Source organism: Canis lupus, chromosome 4 (assembly GCF_048164855.1).
Source record: "Canis lupus baileyi chromosome 4, mCanLup2.hap1, whole genome shotgun sequence".
In the NCBI taxonomy this organism is placed as follows: Eukaryota; Metazoa; Chordata; class Mammalia; order Carnivora; family Canidae; genus Canis; species Canis lupus.
Window position 1 is genome coordinate 71,282,050 of NC_132841.1, and position 25,432 is coordinate 71,307,481.

Sequence of the window (25,432 nt, forward strand, 5' to 3'; positions counted from 1 at the left end):
CTATTGGGCATTTATAACTATCTACTGCCCATATTCTCACATTCACATCATTGTTCTGGCTCTGCCGGGCTCACTCTTGAAATAGTGGACTTAAAAACACCCTTCAACTATAATTAAAACACCATAGTATTGGCATAGAAATGGACAGGCAAATCAATAAAACAGAACAGATAGCCCTAGAATGTATAAAACTTAATTTATGATAAGAAAGGCATCTTGGATCAATGGGGAATGGAAGAATTATTCAACAGATGACATTAGGACAGTTGGTTAGCAAATTAGAAGAGAAAATCAATTTCTAGCCTTAATTCACGCCACACACCAACACAACTTTAACTCCAGATGGATTAAAGAATTAGAGATATTTATATTTGTAAAGCCATAAAACAAGAAGATTCTCACCATTCACCCCAGAATATTTACTTTTACTTTTTTGTTAACAAGAAATCATCCACAAAATAAAGGAACATACAACAAAAAATTTTCAAACATTTCTTCCTGTCAAAACAACAACCAGAGTTCAAATACAGCCTAGTACAAATATTTACAGACAGAAAAAAAGATGAATATCATTTAATATATAAGGAACTCGTACAAAATACAACAGCAGCATTTTATGGTTCATAGAGAAAAACAGATAAAGAGGATATACAGACAAGTTTCTAAAAAAGATAAAGTTTAAACACATACCCAGAAAAAATATTCAAGACTCATGAGTAAATAAAGAACAACTTATTGCAACCCTGAGAGCCACTGCTTACCTACAAATTGAAACAAAATTTTTTAAATGATACAACCCAGTTAGTTTTTTAAAGGTGTGTTTTTATAATTTTGATCATAGTCTTAACTTGGTGTAACTCTTTTGGAAATTAATTGGGCAATGTATGAGAACTCTTAAATATATATTAATATGCCCCGGTATTATTATTTCTCATACTCTCTCCTAAAGAAATAATCTCTGATATGGAAAAAAGGGTTTATACACACACGTTTATCTCAATATATTTATAACACTGACAACTTAAAGACTGCATGCCTTCAGGCAAGAATGTTTAAGTAAATTACAGTAACATATGTAATTGATGGTCTATCATTAAAATGATGCTTATGAAGTTTATAATAACAGAGAAAAATGTTTCTGGTATGACGTTATATAAACAAGGCAGTCTACAAAATGAATGCATACATAATACAAAATTATGCAGAGCAAAGCCCTGAGAAATATTCAGCAAAAGTTCACTACAGTTGGCTCAAAGTAATGAATTTCTATTTCCCCTATATGTGAGTTTTCCCTAAAGAGCATGTGTCACTTTTATGAGAGTAAAATAAGCATCTTAAGAGTTAATAATAATACCTGAGTGCTGTGTCAAGTGCCATGCTAAGACCTTACAAAATCAAGGCAGAAGCACCTACGACTGAAGGCAGCAGTACAGCATCTAAGCTGGATGTGCTCTGACTCATCCCATATGTTATCCTGTCATTCGGTGTTATTATTATCCCTATTTTACAGGTAAGAAATGATGCACAGAGAGGTAGGGCAACTTTTCCAAAATCATGCAGCTGGTCAGCCTGGGATGGATGGAGCCAAGATCTGAATCAAGACCTTCCAGAGCCAGCGCCTGTAACTATACAGTGATTGTTGGATTTATTCATTGTAACAACCTAATGAGCCACTTTTGGTAAATGAGAAAACTGAGGCTCTGAGAATGTTAAGTGACCCTAGTTACAGGCCTGGCAAGAAAGGATGGTGAATGTGAACTCAGGCAATCTGATTCTGGAACCCACTCCCCCCTCAATCTTGTTTCTAACACCAGCACAAATAACTAGTGCTTATAGCTCCCATACTTTTTTCTTTTCCCTCTGTGGCCCCTTTTTCCTGCTTCTCCGTGTGTCGATTGCCCAAGACCCTCACTAGTCATCCGGCTGCTTCTCAGCCTGTTTTGCATTCCTTTCCTTTCTCAGCCTTTGCAATTCTAGGCTTGCCAACTTTCCTCCACATTCACCATCTGATAAAGATCTCGGCGGGGAGTGGAGTGTACAAATGTTATAATGTTTTGTAGATGTCTTTGTTTCCATTCTTGCTTGCATTAAAACAAACAAGACACACACACACACACACACACACCAGAACAGGTGGCTGCTGCGTACAAAATGTCAGTAGTGACCAATCCAAAGTCCCAAGTGGGAGAGAGAAAGGCAAGGGGAGCTGGTCAGAGACCAAACAAGGGGAGCTGGTGATCCTGCATCTGGCCACCTCCGGAAGCAGTCCCCCCTGGGCTGGCCCCAGCACAAGGCTTTCTGGCACAGAGTGCCACTCTGAGACCATCACTCTTCAGGAGCTTTCACACATGAACAGATCTCAGAGCTTATTGGCCAGAATGGTTTAAATAGTGGCATGTCAGACCCTTATCCAGGATTGAGATCTTAAGGAAGGTCAATGTCACCGCATTTGCAACTTTACATTATGTTTGAAAATTGCCTACAATTTCAGGCTAGAAGGGTAGATGATAATGGCCCAAATATGAATGCTGAGGCACTAGAAATAAAAAGACACAGTTTTCCCTTTTTTTTTTAATAGTAGCTTGAAGTATAACATTCAAAGAGATTCCTAGGGAAGGAAGAAACAGCAAAGAAGAACAGCAAAGAAGATTGAAAATCTTACTGGGTGGGTGGGGGGAGTGGAGGTAGCTTCATATGAAAATGACCAAAGAATAATTATAACAGACACTTTTTGAGTCCTTGTGTGTCACACAGGGTCTGAGTGATTTAACTCAGTAAATTACTAAGTATAATGGATGTAATCTTCACAATAATCCGTTTAACAGGCATTATCATCCCCATTTCACAGATAAGGAAACCACAGTACAAAGCTGCCCAGCTCATCAGTGCAGCAGGATTTGAACTCCACTGTGGGACTCCAGATCCCATAGCTCTTAACCACTCTCCTGATCTGAACAAAGCACCCTCAATGCAAGACAAGGCCTTAAATAAATGCAAAGAAGAATGATGATGCCATTTGGGGATTTGGAGAAAAAAGAGCTAGAAAAGCCTCTGCAGAAGATCATTGAAATTGGGCAGCCCGGGTGGCTCAGCGGTTTAGCGCTGCCTTCAGCCCAGGGCCTGATCCTGGAGACCCAGGATGGAGTCCCACGTCGGGCTCGCTTCATGGAGCCTGCTTCTCCCTCTGCCTGTGTCTCTGCCTCTCTCTCTCTCTGTCCCTCATGGATAAATAAATAAATCTTAAAAAAAAAAAAAAAAAAAAAAAGATCATTGAAATCTGTTTAAGCACTTTAAAAGATCAGAATCAACTTTCATTCTGGGGTTGAAAACCATCTAGTGTCCATGCTCGGTGCCCTCCTCAAGGCCTCAGCAGCCCTCGGGGCTCTGAGCAGAGGCAGCCACTCGGCAGTCCCCACTGCGGCTCCTGGGAGCTGGCCCTCGCTCCCGCCTGATGCTGCGTTAGGTCTGGCATTAGGCCCGGCGGTGGCCTTCCGTGCTGCAGCAGCGCTTGGGTGCCTATCATTCATTAAGGTAATGGGCAGGTTGGATGTGACCTGCCCCCCAAAACTAACTGAATTTACTGTCCCGAAGTGCACTGTGCCCACCTTCCATTCCCATCACTTCATCTTATCATGTGGGAGTTTGAACAACTCACAGTATCACAAGAAGAAGGGTGAGTACAGGACAATGAGAGATTTTGAGAGAACAAGAGAGACCACGGTCCCATAACTTTCATTACAGTATATTGTTCTCACTGTTCTATTTTTAATCAGATGTTGCTGTTAATCTAACTTATAAATTAAACCTTATCATAGGTATGCAGGTAAAGGAAAAAAACACAGTACACAGAGGAAATGGCATGTATATAAATTGAATTTAAATAAAATAAAATATAAATACATAAATAAAAGAAAAATCCAACCAGGTTTATTTCTCTGCTCAAAACGCCGCCTTGGTTCCTCATTTACTCAGTAAAAACCGGACTCTTGAGACCTTGCATGATCTGACCCCCGCTCCAGCTCTGCTCCCTCGCTTCTTAACACTCAGCTCCAGCCATCCTGGGCTCCCAATGTTTCTGGAACATTTCAGGCACACCCCCACCTTAGGATGTTTTTACTGACTGTACTTTATATTGCTAACTCCCTTGCCTCCTTTAACTTTTCAACCTTCCCAACGAGACCAGCCTGACACTCTATTTGAAACTGTGGCCCATCTCTGTCCCTGCCAGGCACCCCTTATCCTTCTTTCTCTCCAGTATTTCTTGTTTCCTCTAGCACTACTAATTTATATACTTAATTTTCCAGGTTATTATTTATTGTCTGTCCCTTCTAGAACATAATCTCCATGGTGGTAGAGCTCAGTGTCTGCTTCTATTCACTCAGGCATCCCATGTACTTCAAAGAGTAGGTGGCACGCAGCAGGTGTTCAATAAATGCATGCAAAGTGAATTCTGTGTACCACCTTGCTAGGAGATTGGCCATCAGAATTCAATGCCATACCCAAGGCTCATTTGTCATAGTGTCCTGAATTATGTTCCATCTCACTGGGCTATCACTTCTTTATGTAAGCCACATGGTACACGGATGCTTTATAAGTAAAGAATAATAAGTGGGCATGGGAACACTGTAGAAAAAGCATTATTTTTGTCATAATATTGGGCACCTGAACAGGCACACACATCTTTACTTTTGTGCTGCAAAATATAAGCCATAGCCCAGGGACAGGTGGCCAGGAGAAAATCTTTCTCCTGGGTTCACAGTCTGCTGCTACTACTCACTAGCTATAATTACTGAGAGGAATTTCTTTTTTAAAAGATTCATTTAGGGATCCCTGGGTGGCGCAGTGGTTTAGCGCCTGCCTTTGGCCCAGGGCGGGATCCTGGAGACCCGGGATCGAATCCCACGTCGGGCTCCCAGTGCATGGAGCCTGCTTCTCCCTCTGCCTATGTCTCTGCCTCTCTCTCTCACTGTGTGCCTATCATAAATAAATAAAATAAAATAATTTAAAAAAAATAAAATAAAAAAAAATAAAAGATTCATTTATTTATTTTAGAGAGAGAGCAGAGGGAGGGGCAGACAGAGAGAATCTCCAAGAGATTCTCCGCTGAGCACAGGGTCCAAAGCAGGTTCCATTCCAGGACCCTGAGATCATGACCCTAGCTGAACTCAAGTCAGAGCTTGAGGGAATGAGTCACTCAGGTGCCTGGGGGGAATTCCTTTAACCTTTCTGTGCCTCAGTTTTCTCAACTGTCACATGGAGATAATAGCTGAACCTACATCTAGTATTATATAAGGATTAAATTAGCTCGTACAAGGCAAGAAACAAACCAATACTTAGATATAATAAATGTTGAACAATTTTAACTAATATTGGTAAAATATTTATATTTTATATTTTTTGTAATTTAATGGAAATTTTAGCTTTCATATTCATTAGTATTGAAAATAGTTGTATTCAGTATATAGTAGAGAACTTAATACCATCTTAAAACCCTAGCACACAAACTCCCCCCCCCCTTTTTTTTTCCTAAACTCCCCCTTTTTAATTAAAATTCCAGCCAGTTAACATACATTGCAATATTAGTTTCAGGTATAGAATTTGGGGATAACACATGAGCTTTTTTAAGTGACCTATATAACCCTAGAGATGGTCCAGAGTTGGGGAATTGTGATGGCATGGACTCATCAGGACTGAGCAAGTTATCTATTTGCAGAGCGCCATGCTGGCAGGGAGCAGCAGAGAAGGTACAAGAAGCTGGGATGTTTTACATCTCCCTAATCGAAAAGCCCTGGAAGTGAATGGTTGGGAAATTATCTCTAAAGATGACTCCGACATTGCTCAGATACAGCTGGAGTCATAGTCAATTAAAACTGAAGGCTTCAATAATGCCAACTGCTGTACAGAAGGAAAAAAAGAGGACACCAAAGAGAGATGTACCGCCAGGAAAGGTTCTTAGAACAATATTAGAAAATCATTCCCCTCCTTCTCTAAGCAGACCATAGCTCCTCTATTACCTATCTTGTCAAGCTTGGAGATGTCTTCTGCCTGAATCTTCACAAACCCTCGAGGACTTCAGTTTCCTAGAGGCCACTCTCCTGATGGTGTCATCTACAGTTGGTGTGGATTTGGGCTGAATGACAGCAGATCCAGACAGAAAGCACCAGACGGACATTGTTTTTAGACATGATGGAGCACGGACCTCAGCTACTGGCAGTATCCTCCTAGAACCCGGGACCAGGTGTTGAGAAATAACTCTGAACCTTTGGTGGGAGGTTTTCAAGGCCCAGAAATTATTGGAACACCTTCTGATGCTGTTATTTGGATAGTGAGCCCAAGAACAGTAAGTGCAACCCTTTGGCTCCAATCACACTTACTAAAGAATGGCTCTTGCTGGCTTTTTTTGCCTGAGAAGTGTGACTTTAAAGACCAGGTAATTAGTACAGAGTCAGGACAGGCTCAATGAGTCAAGCAAATTTAGGTTACAACAGACATGTTCTGAAGAGATTTCCATCCACTTCTGATGTGGTTTATTGTTCATATAGTCTAGTCTTTAGAAAAAGTCCAAAATCCACAGGGCAGCATCAAAAGGAGTAACGTATCAAACTGACAAATGCTAAAACAAAACTGTAATTTTAAATTCATTGCCAAGAGATATTTTATCTTCTTAAGTTTATTTATTTATTTGAGAGAGAGGGAGAGAGCATAAGGGAAGGGAGGGGCAGAAGGAGAAGCAGACTCCCCACTGAGCAGGGAGCCTGATGTGGTCCTCCATCCCAGGACCCTGAGATCATGACCTGAGCCTAAGGCAGATGCTTAACTGAGCCGCCCAGGTGCCCCAAGATTAGATATTTTAAAAATTCTAGAAATATCTGTGTTCTCAGATAAGTAACTAAGAGATGATAATAGTCTTTATTTGGTAGAAGGTTGACTCCTAAATGAAACAATAAGATCCACAGCCCTTATTAATTTAACCTATGCCATTATTTTCTGTATTTTCCTGAGCCCTTTATTTATTTATCGAATTTAGACTTACAGGCAATTTGTAAAGCTCCTGTATACTCTTCACCAAGCTTCCCTAGCACAAGGAAATTACCATTGGCTCTAGACTATTAACTAAACTATACTGCTTATTCATATTTTGCCAGTTTTCCACTAATGTCCTTTCTCTGTTTCAGGATCCAATCCAGGATCCCTTACTGCATTAACTTTTGTCTCTTTTGGGCAGCCCAGGTGGCTCAGTGGTTTAGCACCACCTTTGGCCCAGGGCGTGATCCTGGAAACCCGGGATTGAGTCCCACGTCAGGCTCCCTGCATGGAGCCTGCTTCTCCCTCTGCCTATGTATCTGCCTCTCTCTCTCTCTCTCTCTCTCTCTCTCTCTCTCTCTCTCATAAATGAGTAAAATCTTTTGAAAAAATAATTAAATTTTGTCTCCTTAATCTCCTCCAATCTGCAACAACTCCTAAATCCTTCCCTTTCTTTCATGACTTTGACACTTTTAAAGAGTACTTGTCAGTTGTCTTGTGGAATATCCCTCCATTTGGCTTTCTAATTTTTCTCATGATGACACTGAGGATGTATATTGTGGGCAAGAAGGTCACAGAAGGGATGCCCTTCTCAGTGCATGCAATCAAGGAGCACAGAATGAATACATCTTATTACTGGTGGTTGATGTGAACTTTGGCCACTTGGATGAGGTGGTTTCTGCCAACCCTTTCCACTGTGGAGTTACTATTTTTCTCTTTGTAATTAATAAATATCTTTGGGTGGGGAGATGCTTTGTTACTATGAATTATCCTTCGTCTCTTCAAACTTTGCCTACGGATTGACGGATCTTGCCTGTATTGCTTCTTATTGCAGCATTTGCCTAAAAGTGATTTTCTATTTCTCTCATTCCTTCAACATCTGTTGGTTGGAAGTCTTCTGTAAAAAAGATGTCATTCCCTTTAAGTAGGAGGCAGGTGTGTACACTGAGTCTAGATGAAAGAGAGTGGATTCATAGTTAAACTGCCCTCTTTTGGAATGCAAACTTTTCAACTCAGGGCAAGCATTCAGCAAGTTGATTCCATCATCATCATCATCATCATCAAAAATTACCATGTGCCTCCTCTAGAGCAATTCCTTAGTTTGGTTTAGAATTGTTAAAACAGTAAGAGTCAATAGACTTTCCTTCTCTCTGTTGGCCTGGACTTCTTCCATAAAGGGACTGTGTGGACACCACTCTGCTTTCGATCCTGACCCTATCAAGCCCCATGGATACTACATTCTTGTCCACACATCTTTCTAAAGCATTGCAGGGCCAGGAGTGCGTGGTGTAACCAGAAGTAAGTAGACTTGTTTTTGTTTTTAAGATTTTATTTATTTATTCATGAGAGACAGAGAGAAAGAGAGAGAGAGAGGCAGAGACACAGGCAGAGGGAGAAGCAGGCTCCATGCAGGGAGCCCAACATGGGACTCGATCCTGGGTCTCCAGGATCAAGCCCTGGGCTGAAGGCAGGCACTAAACCACTGAGCCACCCGGGGATCCCCAGTAAGTAGACTTGTAAACTTACCAGACTCTTAACAGTTATTCTCGGGCTTGCTTCTGATTGTATTTTGTAGTTTAAATAGTAGCACTAACCCTAAATATATAACAAACAATCCTCTCTGTTTCAGAATTGCTGCTTGTGCTGCCTACGTGAGACTTGCCTTTGCAATGTAGATAGTATAGAATTATTATGGCCTCTCACTCCATTATCAATAGAAGCAGGAGGTTTCCTTAGCAATGGAATACATTTTGCTTTACATGAGCAGTCTTTTCCTACTAGAACTGTGGAAAGTAGCTTTCGCAGTTGTCTGATAATCATCACCACAATCTTATTTATTGTTTGGGGCCGGGGGAAAGGCATATCTCAGTTGCAAAGTTCAATTCAGTATACATCGCTCAGTTGTAGCCTACATTTTTTTAAAAAAATCAGTTCAGTTTCTATTTGTCATTGATTATTTTCTAACTTTTTCTACTTGATGAAATATTGGGACTCTTCTACAATACACCTAGAAGAAGAAAAGGAATGTCCTGTTGGTCATCTCACTTTAGGCAGCTTGTCCTTATTTGTCAGCCATATATTTTTGAAATTTTTCATATATATATTACATTAAAACACTAATTTACTAAAAGATCAGACATGGGCCTCTCTGTGTCTTGGTTACTACCACAAAACTGCTTTCCCTTCCAAGTAAAAACTGATAAAAAGTGAATAAAAAAAGCCTAAGTCATTACAACATTCCATGAACTTTGTTGTGTGGTCAACCCTCCAAACACACTGGTTAGTGGCTAATGGAATCTAGTTGTAGTTCTTAGCTCTGACATGCTGCCATCTGTGTGAGCTTCATCACAAGCGATTACTAATTGTACCTAAAATACCAAAGTTTAAGAATTATTTGCTTTTAAAAAATAAGTCAAGGGAGATGCACTTTCTTGAAAGGGAGAAGAAAAGTAGAATTACAGCTATAACCAAGACAAACTTGTAAAATCTGGGGTCTTTATTATCTTTTTTTTTTTTTTTTAAACAGTGGAAATGACTCTGTAGGGGAGTATCATCTTATGAGCATCATTCTTTATGTGTCACTTCAGGATGGCCACTGTGAAGGGGCACTGGACCTCCTGTGTTTATTTTTTTTTTATTTTTTTATTTTTTTAAATTTATTTATGATAGTCACACAGAGAGAGAGAGAGAGAGAGAGAGGCAGAGACATAGGCAGAGAGAGAAGCAGGCTCCATGCACCGGGAGCCCGACGTGGGATTCGATCCCGGGTCTCCGGGATCACGCCCTGGGCCAAAGGCAGGCGCCAAACCGCTGCGCCACCCAGGGATCCCACCTCCTGTGTTTATACTGTAGAGCCGTACCACACAAATATATGTTTTTCTTACAGGAGCTCAACGAATGCACTTGACAATAGGAGTAGATTAGATTATTGACCAAAAATATGTAACCTCCTTAGTCCAACACAGACTGTGCTTCCCAGCCCCCTTTGACACTGGGCTTGGCTATATGACCCACTTTGGCTTCATGGTATGTAAGGCATATATCCTTATCCATTCCTTGTCTTTAAGCCTAGTTGTATTGTTTGCTTTGACCAATGAGATGTTAACAGACATGAAGCAGTGAGAGGCCTGAAGTGTTTTTGTGCACTTGGGTTTGCCGCTTGTGCCTCTGTCATTGCTATGACAGCTCCCGCAGCTTGGAACAGACACATATGGAGCAGACCTGAGCCTAACTTGTTACAAGGAATCAAGCCCAGAGAAACCTGTACCTTGAAACAGCACTGCCCGGCCGAGTCCAGCCGAGATCAGTCTGTCCCCAGCCAACCTGCAGAGACACGCATGAGAATAAATGATGGCTCTTAGAAGTCATTGAGTTTTGGAGTGGTTTGCTACCCAGTAATAGCTGGCAGGGTAATAGAGAAAAAAGAAGAAAAAGAAACATCAATATAAAGGGCGCTCGTCGAGTGCTCACCTGGAGCGAGTGTGAGATGAGAGTCTTGGATCTATTTGTCCTTAATACTTCTCAATTTCCACATGCATCTCCCAGTGTGAGTATCAAACCCACAGAGTGTGATTTCAGTTTAAAGAGAAATACTTTTCCTACAAGCAGCTCCCTAAATGAGAGTCACATGTGTAGACATCAAAGCGTATTCACTGTACTTAATGAATAATAATAATAAAGACTCAAATAATGTTGACTCCTGGTGCAATTTTGACATCAGGCACTGACCTTACAGGAAGTAGCCCCAGAGAATGTCCGCTCCATTGTTCATATCTTGAAGAACCACATACAGAGACACTTTCCAGGACTGGTAGAGGGCAACTGCTAAGGAAGAATGTTTTCTGTGTGGTTAACTGTTTACAATTAAAGTATTTCAGGCATGGAAGAGACATTAAAGGAGAAATTCTTGGCAGCCAAGTCTCCATACAGAGCCAGTACATTATAGCACTGATGATTAAAATAAAAAAGACAAAATTTAATTCATATGATGAAACTTAATCCTTACTGTAATTCTGTGGGCAACAAGTGCTGTCATCCTTATTTAACTTATTCCACAATCAAGGAAATGGAAGTTCAGAGAGGTTGAAGGTCTTATCTAAAGTGACACAACTGAGACTGATAAAGGGTCCAGACTCAAGCCCAGTTCTTCTGATTCAAATCTCTTGTTCTTTCAGTAACAGGGAGAAGCGTAGCACATCTGACTCCATGTTACTTTTATTTCCTTTGCTGCTGTGACCTATAGCTTAGAAACTTCTGCTTCACCCTGCACGTAGGCATGTTAATCATAGAAGGAATTCTGCTTACAGCTGAGACTTCCAAAAACCTGCTTTTTTACCTGACACCAACCTCACTCAAGGAGATAAGGAAGTAGGGACAGAAATGACTATGCTGTGCTTAAGATTTACAGAAACAACAGAACCAGATTCTTGGAGGCAAAGATCAACCGGCCAAAGCCTTTCTCAGATGTCTACAGACCATTGGTCACCTTTTGACTCCAATCCCTCCCACTCTTCCCCCTTCCTAATACAAGAGAAGTCACATTTTATCCTAGGGGAGATGGTTCTTTGGGATAATAGTCCATCACCTCCTCAGTTTGCTGGCTTTCCAAATAAAGTCTCTTTCCTTGCCCCAACATCTCGCCTCTCGACTTACTGGGCTGTCACATGGCAAGCAGAACGAGCTTGCAGTCCCACCACACCACAGCTGACAACTGCGATACAACCCAGAGTAGAAAGCCAAGGGTCTTCAGAGTTTGGAACGCTAGACAAATTAAAAGGTTAAAGACAAAATGCCTGAGAACAAAAAGTTCTCAGTCAATAGCAGTTCGCACTCTTCTGAGTAAAACATACAGAGTCAGAGGCTCAAAGACAAATAAAAGCTGCAACCTAAAAACAACAACAACAAAAACAGGAAAGATTTCCAGTGGAGCTGCTTTTCACAAGGGCAACTCTCTGTCTTATGTTCCATAGTGAGAGGAAGAGAAAGAGGGCAGGCAATGATATTTTTTCACGAATTTTTAATGGTCTCCATAGAAATACCCACCATCTCACCAAGTACAATAATTATAAATGCTCACATGACTCGCTAGAGTATTATGTCCTTGCCTTCTAACATGGGCGTAAAACATGATTCTTCCAGAAAGTTCTCCTTGATGAATCACTGATCATCCTCCCAGCCCTGGCCATCCTGCTAACACGTGTATATCCAAAAACTCTCAAAATATCAACAGGTACCTTTGCAAAGTGTACTTGAATTGCCTACACGTGTACACCCATGCACGACCCCTTAGTATGTCTGGGATCTCTGTGTGATTTTGATAAAGGGATACTTATCAACTCATTGACTGCGGATAGTGTAGAAGAGCAAATGGAGAGACGTGAGTGATTTAAAAATGGGACAGATGTCAGAATCTGGGATATAGGAGCAAACTTGTAGTTGACTTGTGTTTGCAAGTACTCATGACTGAGCTGCTGCTATTTTTTTCAATGTCTGCCCTGTAGATTCCTATTGAAGCAGTTGAGACAAACGCATGAAACACAACAAAGCCATTCTTACTAAAACACTCTTACTCAGCCGCACAAGAACAAAGGGGCAGTTAATGAAATCGAAAGGCCACTTATTTAAAACGGATAAAAGAAAATGCATTTTTTTCGTCCCCTACATAAATCAGTTTAAGAAGTTGCTGTACATGAATCGTTAAGGCAAATTATTTGCTACCGTTTTAATGTCTTTTTTTTTTTAAGGATGTGACAAAGATTGCAATCTGTTTTTGCATTTGTGGGGGAGAAGGATAAGGGTCATCTCTCTTTGTTAGACTAAATCTCACCACCTGTGACCAGCAGTTCCTCTTTCGGCTAAGCCTTTCAAAACTGAGTGCCAATATTAACAAGGAGGGGTTGGGATTAGCCATGTCCCAAAACCTCATGGGTGCACAACCGAGAAAAGGGACACCGCAGATGCCGTCAGGGCCATCCCTGCGCTGATCCCTTGTCACTGAGGCGGGCGGTGGCTGTCTGAGAGCCATGGTTCAGTAACAGGGAGTGTGTCTCTGAGGTGACAGCCCAGTGGACTTCCGTCCTGCAGGCTACAGCCCCCCCCTCCGCCCCCCCAGCCTGTCCAGGGGCAACTCCAAACACCAAGGTGAACTGCCCCGGACTCCTCTCCCCTTCCCCAGCTCTGTCACCCTCAGGGTGCGGTTTGGGGCGTCACCTTGAGCTGAACTGCATTCTGCTGTCACGTCACCCGAATGAGGCAGGCCATCCTCGCTCCACTCCCATTTCTGGCAGGAACAGTGCCAGGTGCGTGTCCCAGGCACACGCGTGGAGGGCAGCGCGCCACAGGCTCCCGAGTGGCAGCCGCACGGCAACCCAGCAGCCCAGGGACTGGAGAAGAGGACACAGCCTGCCTCAAAATAGAGACCTCCGGGGCAGCCCGGGTGGCTCAGCGGTTTAGTGCCTGGCGTGACCCTGGAGACGCGGCATCGAGTCCCGCGTCGGGCTCCCTGCAGGGAGCCTGCTTCTCCCTCTGCCTGTGTCTCTGCCTCTGTGTGTGTGTCTCATGAATGAATAAATAAAATTAAAAAAAAAAAATAGAGACCTCCCAACATCCAGGCTTCGCCGTGACCTTCAGCGGGGTCAGCCGACGGGGAGTGAACTAGCACGGGGTGTGCACCTGGGTGCGTGTGTGCGCCGACACCCGGCTTTCGGGCACGCAGCAAACTGCGTGTGCACGGCCTGTTTACCGGACTCCGCCGCGCCCAGACCCCGGCATGGGCGCCCAGACCCCGGCATGGGCGCGGCCGGGCGCACGGGGAGCCCTGCCCGGCCACCGGGCAGAAAGGCCCGCGCGTGCGACCTGCCAGCAAGGCCGCGGGGTCAAGGGGGCAGCGCTTCCCGGGGTCGGGGCGGCTTCGGGGAGAAGGCGGCGTCGGAGCGGAGCAGAGGCGGACGGTCTCCGGGAGGCGCAGAGCAAAGAGACTCCGGGTGGAAGGGACGCGTGAGCAGGAGCCGGGGAGGAGAAGGCAGGAGACGGTTTGCGGAGTGATCAGGGGCCGCGTGGCCAAAGCACGGGTCCATCTGCGCCGGGGAGCAGCGAGGGGTGGTGTCACCAGCGGTTCTGGAACGGCCCTGGGGTTTCAGTGCTACCCGCCGCATCCCTTGGGCAAGTGGCTTCCCGGCTCCGGGCAGAGGCTGCCAGTGCCTGCGGCCCCTGGGTCGTCAGCGCGGCTCTAGCAAGGCGGCCGCTCGCTCGGCTCTGCAGAGCGCCGAGAGCCTGTGCTGGCTCCAGGACACGCGGCCGAGCGCGGGGGGCCCCATCTCCAGAGCAGCTCCCAACACAGGCCTGTGGGAGCCGCTGGGAAACCAGCCCAGTCTCGCGGAGGGTCTGCGCCTGGTGGAGGGCCCTCCCCGCCCCAGGGTCACCTGCTCACACTCCTCTCTCCGGGGCCCACAGCCCCACCACGTGGGCTGAATTTGGAGCAATCCAGAGTAGGGCATTCTTTCATCCTGTTTCCTTATCTGTCCAATGTGGATAATAATGACTGCCTTGGAGGTGCTGGGGAGATATCGGGAAGATGATGCCTAGTAGGAGCTTCATAAAGATTGGTTATTCAATAAATGTTAGAGCTCCCCGAATTGTGGGCCATCTGCTAGAGACAGGGAGTGGGAACCACTGAAAGGTTTTATTTAAAGGAGTGCTTTGAAGGCACCTGGGTGGCTCAGTGGTTGAGCAATTGCCTTTGGCTCAGGGCATGATCCTGGGGTCCTGGGATCAAGTCCTGCATCAGGCTCCCCATGCAGGGAGCCTGCTTCTCCCTCTGCCTATGTCTGCCTCTCTCTGTGTGTCTCTCATGAATAAATAAATAAAATCTTTTAAAAAATAAAGTAAAGAAGTGCTTTCAGAGATCACCCATGGCCTTCCTTCAAGTCCCTGGCCTTTATTGGAGGATCTGACCTTCAGTGTAGGATTCTGGCCTTCACTGTAGGATAGAATAGTGAAGCCCCCTAATGCTCCTCAATATCCATTTCTCCACTTGTTGCAAGCACTTGAAAGGGATATATATTTCTGCCATGTGACTACCTGTGGCCAGGGACAGCGAGTGAAAGTTAGTATGGCACACTGAACAGTTGTCAGTATGAGGTCCTCCAGGACCCTCTTCCTGCTGCATCAGAATATTTAAACAGAAATGACGGAATTCTAAATAGATAGTAGAGCTTGGGTCGCAGAGTGAAGATGCTGCGGAGAGCAGCCCCCCACCACCCCGCTGCAATCTATGATGACCATGTCACATAAACGCCAAATGAATTTTATTTTAAGCTCCTGGGATTTTCTGATTATTTGTTATGGCAGCCTAACCTAAGTCACCCTGACTGATACAACTGGGAAGAAGGCAGAGAGACTGAGGCAAGGTAATTTGAAGTCTATAGCAGGCGTCCAGGAAAAAAGGAAATAAGACCTAGAAACTGGAATGTGAGGGAGGGAAATGAAAGAGTAATTCCCAAGCAAGAAGAATCTGCAAGTAAGGGAGGAGAGAAAAAGAATTAAAGATGGCTCCAGAGATACAAGTTTGGAACACTGAGAGGAAGATAGTGCCATAGAAGAAAAAGGCAATCCAGAAGAAAAGTGGTTTGGATGAGGCATGAGTTTAAAGGGGTTCTACTTCTTATCACTGATAGCTTCCTATCCCCTCTCCCCACAGGGGACTCCTGGGATTGGGGGTTAATAATGAGGCGGACCACATGGGGTTTCCCTAGAGTTACAGTCATGGAATGCGTGGTGATCATGGATCCAATCATAGGACAGAACAGTGGGATAGCTTGTACCTGGGGCCCCTGCCTTCTGACCCGTTGCTCTTCTTACCGAGCAAAACTGCCCCAGTATTGAAGAAAAGGCACACATCTGGTCTACGCAACCAGATGAGGAGTTGCTCAACAATGAAGTTAATTTAATATTGTCTAGACAACTGAAGTATGTAACTCGTTAGGAAAATAAAGCAAATATTTGTCATCTTTTTCCTTCTTACAGTGGGAGACCGTTTTACCACAACAAAAATTAGCACTCGAGTTGTCCTCAGCTTCACTATGTAACTGGAGAACACCACTTTCTCCCCAAGAATGAATAGAAGTCCTGTATTTTCTCAATCTATGAACCAAAGTCTCAAGAACTCAAAAGCCCACTGTCAAACCTTAAATATAGACTACTCAAGATTCTTTGATATTATAAAACTTTATAAAATTATTTAGGGTTTTTTGGGGGGTTGTTGTGTTTTGGTTTTTTAGTTAAAGTACAATTGTGAGATAAGAGCTTTCTATTTGACCGGAAAATGAGAATAAAAATATGCATAATAGATAATATCAAACTGGAGATCCTTTCTTTCCCAGCAATATGTTTTTTCCATTTTCCAGTTTTAAAAATGACCATCTTTCCTTCACAATAGTTACAGCTATTTTACTAATTATACTGAAATTGCCAGAGGATGTCAGGAAAATTGGGTAATACAATAAAACAGCCTTATCATATATTTAAGCCCTTTTATCTTTAACAGGTTTTTTTTAAACTGCAGACCTGTGCACTGAATTTTCATTTATGTATGTAAAAACACATTAATAAAGCTCTATATTAAGAAGTTATACTGAAAAAGCAGTTCATAATGTACCTTTCAGCTTTATAATTAGTTCTGTAATCTGTAATCAGATGATTTAAATCTCATAGAGTTAAATTACAAACTAAGTAATTTCTATTTCCAACAGGAATCATTATATCTTTGGAATTTTGCAAAGCGTTAATGAGTTTTAGAGAAATTATTATATTTCTTATTCACTTTATTCCCAGCAGTTAGCACAGTACCTGGCATATGGTACTTGCTAAATAAACAATTGGTGAATGAATAAATGAATATGTAATCATAAATAAGTGATTAGCAAAAGCGCATTCATTTGTCATTGCCCCCATTCAGGGCGTGAAAGATACTGACTTCCAAGTCTCAACTCAGAGCACTGATCCATTGCTTTCTGATTGGTTGGGCGTCCACTCTGACTAGGTGGCTTCTTTGCCTTGTGGGTTATTAAATGGCAACGTGTGATAAAGTGCAAAGACTGCTAATCTGAGTCAGAAAATGTAGGATCTGGTTGTTCACATGCATAAAGGAAATCTTCACTAAACCTATGGCAGATTAGGCTCTGTGCTAGGCACATCGAACACATCCTAGAACTTAACTCATGAAACTCCAAAATGTAAATGATTTATCCCCATTTTACACATGGAAAAAAAAAAAAAAAAAAACAGTTCACAAAGATTAAGGAACTTGACCAAAGTCACAGATGTAGGAGGCAGGATTGAAAAATTACTTTGACTCCAAAATCTACCACCAGTAGCATTACTAACAATATGACAAGAGTTTTGCAAATTGCCCTGGAGGGACAGAAGAAAATGGCAAGAAAAGCTCTAGCCCAGCCTTGGTTTGGTTCAAATTCCAGATCAGCTACTCTACTTCCTCTTGCCTTAGTCTCCTCGTTGGGAAGATGGTCATGGAGTAAGATCTACCTCAAAGGGATGTTAAAAGGAATAAAAGTATAATTATTTCTAAGCACTTGAAATAATAGTTGGCATGTAGTAAAGCTATATCAATGTTAAAGCTTTTTAAAAATCATGAAATAGGGGTACTTGGGTGGCTCAGTCGATTAAGCATCTACTTTGGGATCAGATCATGATCCCTGGGGGTCCTGGGATTGAGCCCATCATCAGGCTCCTGGCTCAGTGGTTCTCCCTCTCCCTCTGACCCTCCCCCCTGCTCATGCTCTCTCTCTCTCTCTCTCAAATAAATAAATTTTAAGGATGCCTGAGTGACTCAGCAGTTGAGTGCCTGCCTTTGGCCCAGGGCATGATCCCGGATTCCTAGGATCGAGTCCCACGTCGGGCTCCCTGCATGGAGCCTGCTTCTCCCTCTGCCTGTGTCTCTGCCTCTCTCTCTCTCTCTATCTCTCATGAATAAATAAAATCTTAAAAAATAATAATAAATAACAATTTAAAAATCTTTTAAAAATTAAAATTATGAAATAGTTTACCAATCACTATATTTTTTTTTACGCTTGTCTGTCATTACAGAAGACACAGGTTTTATGAACAATTGAAAGGTTACTCACTGAAAACAATTTCATTGATTTGAACACCACCAAGCCAAAGTTAGTTGATAATTTCATCAGGGTTTGGCAGAAGCTTGTGTACAGCCTACTGTGAAGAAATTACCTGTGCAAAATACAAGTGTGAACAAGAGGGCAGGATTTAACAAACCAATACCAACAACTTTTTAAAGAACTGTGAGCAAAAGAAAGTCTAGTAAGTTATTTCTGGAGTCCATTCCCTCTGCAAAGCATACTGCTACTGACTGCTGCCTGCGCCTTGGACAGGCTTGGGTCCCGAAAGGTTCCACTCTCTCTAAGACTCTGTGCCTTTGCTGCCCTGCCCCCTGCAGCCGACTGGTGTGCTTACCACTCAGCTTTAAGGGTTCCCAGTTGTTATTTTGATCACATGATCTTTCCTTTTGTCAATGGATGAAATATAAGTACAAGAAAGGGGATCCTTGGGTGGCTCAGCGGTTTAGCCCCTGCCTTTGGCCCAGGGCGTGATCCTGGAGTCCCAGGATTGAGTCCCGTGTCAGGCTCCCGGCACGGCTCCCTCTGCCTGTGTCTCTGCCTCTCTCTCTCTCTCTATGTCTATCATGAACAAATAAATAAATAAATCTTAAAAAAAAAAAAAAATAAGTACAAGAAAAAGTTGTTTTTGTAAAAGCTAGATTGACTGCTTTGGGCTAACTCAATAAAGGTGATTCTAAGCAACATTGCTGCAACTCTAAAAGACTGGAAAATCTAGAAGGATTCTGCACTCATATAACACCCAATTGTTGCAGTTTATGCTTGCAGGATGACCAAAAACTCCAGTGTGCCCATGCTATAAATAAATAAATAAATAAATAAATAAATAAATAAATAAATAAATAGCTTTCCCCCTGCTTCCCATCATTGTCAAATCAATCTTCCATAGCTATCTTTTAAGTGAAAATAAAATGTATCTATATTTAAATTGTCCCCTTAACTGATTCTTTCAATTAACTAACCAAGGCAAATTGGACTGGATAGGAGAGTTTCTACTGTAATTATATGAAAATAGTTATTCCTGATAACAACTGAGTTTTATTGTTTCTTTAAAACAAAGTTATTGTCATTACTTTAAAAAATGAGCAGAATGAGGCTTCTAGGATATGGCTCGGGTCTATAATGTTTTCTACGTATGTGTGTTTTAGACATAGTCATTTATTGCCTGTTATCTACATCAAACAGAGAATCTATTGGTTGATAACTCAATTGTCTCAGGATTACTTACAATCAGAGTAAGACCCCCACACCCATCTGAGGCTAACTGCCCCCAGCTTGCTCTAACAGCCAGCATATATTTTAAGCACTATAATAGCCCCATCTTTGTTGGTGTTTGGGATTGAATCAAGTTATCTGCCAGAAAACAATACACTTTCAGCAACAAAAGACAATGTTAATGAATAAAGACACCATAGAGGGAGTATACAAAAGACAGCAGCAGGGCTGCTGACCTATAGTACCTGAAGGCTTAGAGCTGACCAGAATTCCAGCATGATATGGCCCTCAGCTTGTTTTATAAATAAAGCTTTGTTAAAACACAGTCACATACATTTCTCTATATATTGCCTATGGCTATATTTGCTTTATAATACCAGGCTGGGTAGTTGCAATATAGACCCAACAACAACAACAACCGTAAATATTTACTATTTAATCCTTTACAGAAAAAGTTTTCTAATCTGGTTCTTAAGGATCAATTCTTGACTAGGCAGTGCTCTACAAGGTATGACAGTAACTGTGTTTTCTAAAGATGTTCTGGAACTTTGCCATCATGGATTAATTCCTCAAGGTTATCCCCAATAATAAGAGACAAGCCAAGTGATTAAGCCACTGACACTGTTTCAGGACACAAATTTCTCCTCAATTTCCCCTTCAGGGTGCCTCCTGGAAGGATTCTCTCAAGAGCATGCTACGAAGACAATTCCAGATGGACATTCTGATCCCGTACAAAGTTACTCTTTTCTCTGCGTTGATACCCCTATCTACCTCCCTGTGGGTCCCAGTGACTTAGAAAAGGGTGCCTTTCACAGATACTATAGTTTGGAGCTAACCAGGAGGAGCCAAGAAGGCAGCTTGGGCCATGACTTGACAAGCAGGAGCAAACCTTTTACAGGTCATTTGTTTCTCTGGATATGGCACTGTCTTAACAAGCATGACTTGAGGGCTCATTACCTCTAAACATACAAGCAAAACCACTTTTGAAGGGAAGTAAGAGATAGTCAATGAAAACAGAAGTTGCACATGAGTCTCTGCCTACCCCTGTGGTCATGGAGGCGGTGGGTCTAGCAGACAAAGCCTTGTGCCACAGGTCAAAAGATTTGGGTCCTAGTGCTCATTCTGCCACTAACGAGATGCATGACCCTATGCAAGTGACTTATCTTCACTAGACAGGGTTAGACGTCGGTCCCTTCTTGTGCTAAAAGTCAGGGTTTCTATGATGCCAGTCAGTGCTTGGTATCTAGCAAGCACTATATAAATGTTAGCAATTGCTACGTTTTGTGAAGGCACAATGCATGCCTTTGAAGGTAAAAGAGGATTTATCCCCATTGTAACAATCAACAACCTAGAAGCAAATTCTAAACAACAGAGCACACCCAGAAGCAATGAAGACTCTAACTCCTTTTGCCTTCTCAATTAGCACAGGTTTTGTTTTGTTTTTTTGGGTTTTTCTTGTTTTTGTTTTTATTGGTGGTTATTGGGGGGGGGGGTGTTCTCTGATCTAAAAACGAAGTGCAGTCACCCTTCCTGAATACTTCCAACTAAAGAACTGATTGAATCATAAGCCTATATTTTATATAGCAGTGTAGAGATGCCCCCTCCCTGCCTCCCAAAAATCATAGTACAGATTAGGGCTAAGATTTTGAGTTTTTAAACATCTCCTGCTTTCTCATAATGTATATGAACCTCTTGTGGGGGGCAGGGTAGGGGGTGTCAGTCATAAGTTTCCAAATAAAATTCATCAGTTATGGGTGTAGAAGAATTGTTAGTATCCACCATAATTTCTCCAGCCTCACCACATCAGAGCTGGCCAGCCTACGTCCAGCTCCCAATCTCTGCAACTTTTTGCCAGAGAGTTTCTCAGAAGACACAGAAATCTGCTCTGCCCACCAGCCTGGCAGGCTGCAAGTGTTGGGGGAATGAGCACCCTCCTGGCAGCTGCCCTTCCCCAGTGACTGTAAAATTGGTGTGAACATCCCCACTCCTTCACCTCCCTCAGGGAGGACAGCTCTGGACCACGTGTTCTGTAACATTGCCTTGGGTTTCTCCTGAGATTAAGCTCTATCATCCACAGTGTGTAACCCACTCGACAAGAAAACCTTCAGGCACTGCCTGCCTTCTCAGTGAACTCCCTGTCTCACTCCCCTAAGCTCCCATTTTCTGTTTATGTTTTGTTCAGTTTATCTCTCAAATAAACTATTTTTTATTCAAATTTGTTTTAGTCTGTTACTGGGGAATCCAAACCAAGACAATGGATGTAACCTAATTAAGTCCTTTAAATTTGAATAATAAGAATTTTCAACTCTAATCTAAGAGTTCATCTCTAAGATATTCATAGCCAAGGAATCAGAATGGAGTCTAAAAAAATATCAAAAGCCTAAAAAAACAGCAACAAACCTAACTGAAGTGGGAGAAAGTCCGAGCTTCCCATGGCCTCTTCCCTTGAGGTCAAATTCATGGAGTTACAAGGGCTTAGTTTTGGTTCACGGTGACTTTCTCAAGAAATGAAGAACTATCTTCCCTTCATTTGATATGTGTTCTAGAAAGTTCTGAGTTTCCAGGACTTCTATTAGGAGTCCTGGATATCACTGAGATCATTTCTCAACTCTACACAGCGGTGGATAGGTTGGTCTCAATGTGCTCTTATCCTAAGCGGCCAGCTGATCTGGGCCCAGGGAACAAGCTCATCGTCAAAAGCCCAAGGTTCCTGTTGTTCTTGTCATAAATTTACAACCGGCATCCTTAAGCTATATCAGACCTGATCCTCAGAGAGTCCTGAACACAAGGTAAACATAAATCAAAACTTTATAGTTATGCCGAAGGAGGAAAATTGTAGAAATAGGCCATGTATTACAAAGTAGTAGCACCAAAGGTATCAATCAAGGTCCCAGCAGGAAGAAGAATTTACTTAATTAAAAAAGGTTTTAATTAAAAGACTTCTTACAGGGATCCCTGGGTGGCGCAGCGGTTTGGCGCCTGCCTTTGGCCCAGGGCATGATCCTGGAGACCCAGGATCGAATCCCATGTCAGGCTTCCGGTGCATGGAGCCTGCTTCTCCCTCTGCCTGTGTCTCTGCCTCTCTCTCTCTCTCTGTTACTATCATAAATAAATAAAAAAATTAAAAAAATAAATAAATAAAAGACTTCTTACAGAGGTTATGAGCTGCTTTAAGGGACAGTGAGGGATATTGAAGGCAATCCAGAGATCAGCACTGGTAAAATGTTGCCACTATCCCCAGGGCAGAAAGAGCGAGTGGAGAAAACCAGATTATGTTACTGGAGTAGGCCTGAGTTGGAAGCCTTGGAAGGGCAGGAGCAGAGATCATAGAGAAAGACAGTAGTAAAGCAGGAGGAATCAGGGAAGGAATACACCAGCTTCTCTCCTCTGCTCCCTTTGACCTTCCAGTCTCCCATTGGCTGAACCCACAAGAAGCCAAGGGCAGCACAGCAATCTGAGTGATCCTGCAAGGCGGCCAAGGAGGCAAGGTGCAGGGCAGAGAAGAGAGGGAGTAAGTGTGGGGTGAGGTGCAGGGCAAAGGTAAAAAAACCCTATGGGCAGGTGGTACAGAGCTGAAGATGTTGGAATCTCGGCCTTCACAGGTAAAACTTTGCAGTCATTTCATGTGCTTCCTTAATACTCAGTTCACCATTTCCATCCCTTTATTATGAAAATATTCAAACATACAAAAAGTAAAAGGGTTTTAGAGTGAACACGCATCTACTCTCCACATGGGACACAGTGATAGAAATCACTGGCATTTTACTACTTGCTTTATCATGTGTTGTATATGTACCTAGCCCTGTCCCATCCATCAGGAAATCTATTTTTTATGTATTTCAAAGTAACTTTCAGACATCAGGACACTTGTCCCTAAATATTTCAGCAGCAAATCATTTACTGAGTTCAATTTTAATTGCTATTATAATGCAGCTTATTTTCAGCTCTTCTCTCTATATAAACAGATACATATTATACATGTAATATATACAGTCAATCGGTGAGTGAATCAGTCAACTGGTTGCTTTCAGTTGGGTTGCCCAGGACATTCATTTCATCAAGAATGCCAGTCCATACAAAACAAAGACTGGAGAAACCTTTGCAAACACTCCAGCTTGTGGTTGCTTTACCTTCCAGGGATTACAGAATTGATCTTTGTAAGCAAGCCAGGGGTCAGCGCAATAAAACTGAGGAGGAATGTCGGAGAACTTGAGTACTGTTTTCCTCCCGACCTCACAGTCAGATCTCATTACGAGAGAGGGACTGGCTTCATCCCTTCTTCTGCAACCTGACCTTTTCAATCATATGGCCAGTGCCATTTCCCACACAGCCTCATTTTCCTTTGGTTTTAAAGACAGATGGGGGAAGGAGGGGAATTGAACATTAGACTGTTAACTCCTCCCCCACTATCTTTTGATGTACAAGTAAAGGGTATTACTGCCTTTGCTTCATAACCTCCCAAGGCATGATAAAACACAGATCTGAGGCAACCCTGCATGTTACTTCAAACCCTATGTGTTCTTCACATATTGAAAATGACACATTTCACAGTATGGACTCGATCGGACGCTCCTTATAAACCTACAATTCCAACAGCCTTTGGTAGCACGTATGTAGGATGTAAATTACAATACTGCTGCAGACTGAGTCCTGAGAGATTTCCTTCTCTAAATCACACCGCAGTGTGGATTTTCAAATGTCTGCTCAGGTGGAGCAAAAGTATTGGCACATCGAAGCAACACCTTTCCTGTATTGTGCTGGAGGGAGGAAATGAATTCGGGAGCTGGGAGCAGAATCAAATTAATCATATGATCTTAACACATATTTGCCCACAACAAGGCCATCACTTTCCATTCCATAGCTGCCTAGGGAAGGCCAGCTGCATGCAAACCACTCCACCAGGCAATGGAGGGGACCCACAGGTGAAGACGTCATAGTGCTTTCCTTGACAAAGCTACAAATCTAATCGAAGGCATGAGTCAGGCAAACCAATAACACAATACAAGGGAGAATGGGAGAAATCACAAATGGGGCTCCTGGCCGGGAGGGCACATGAAGACTTCACAGAATAGGGGGCAATTGAGCCATGCTTTGAAGGGTCATTGCATTTCCCTGGGCAGAGATGAGGGAAGGATATTCCAAGGGGGCAGGTCAACATGCCCACAGACTCATATTGGGAAAGTGAAGAGGCAGTCTACGGAATACCAAATAATCTAGTTTGGTTGGAATACAGGTTGTGTATTCAGTGAGAAGACAGGAAAAGTAAGTTGGAGCCATATTGTGACAGACCTGGGAAGCTCAGCTTTAGAGCTGGGAAGGCAGCAGGAGCCATAAAAGAATATTAAACACAAGAGCGACAGGATTAGAACTGCATTTTAGGAAGATTATTCCAACAGAGAGTATGGTTGACTCAAAATGGGGAGAGAATACACATCATAGAAATAGCACCTTTTATATTTATGCTCTTAATACCACAGTAAAGAAGGGAGCTAAGGAAATTTCTTTATATTCTGACTGCAAATAACCTCCTTTTGGGTAAGGAACCATACAGCTGATACAGGAAAATCTGTTACTACTACAGTGGCTATATATAATCTTGATATATGATCTTGATTCTTTCTTCTTAGTTTTACACAAATGAATGTTGGCTATTTTTATTAAACTCTAAGGCTGATTCCAGATCTTCCATCAATAACATGAACTTTATGGCCAATCTAGATACCAAAAGTTACCATCTAACAATATAAACTCCAAAAATCTATAATATAAAATTAAGGAAATGAAATTATTTTCAATTCCGTTTTCATGGGAACCTAAACTCAATTATACATTTGTGTCAATGTTGTCTATATTTGAGACTATTTCAAGTATGAAAAAGCTACCATCTCTACCACTATATAAACTCTATAAACCATAATGAATCTAATTAATATAGACTAACTTTGGAGTACAATTATTACCAAATGTTTAAGTGCTTTCCTAGGTGCATTTCTGGAAATCATATTATCTCATTTATTTATCACACAAAATCTATGTGATAAGTA

The 25,432-nt window shown here is 42.4% G+C and overlaps 1 protein-coding gene across 2 annotated transcripts in view; it reads right to left on the reverse strand.

The window, feature by feature from the left end:
• The window catches only part of EGFLAM (EGF like, fibronectin type III and laminin G domains), a 181,695-nt gene that overhangs the window by 146,180 nt on the left and 10,083 nt on the right, over positions 1-25,432 (reverse strand). The window contains exon 1 of one of the 2 annotated variants that reach the window (XM_072824831.1): positions 18,165-18,184. The exons of the other annotated variant lie outside the window; for it this stretch is intronic. The gene's annotated coding sequence lies outside the window, so the exon portion shown is untranslated. Of the gene's footprint in view, positions 1-18,164; positions 18,185-25,432 lie in introns of those variants that run through there. 2 annotated transcript variants of the gene reach the window in all.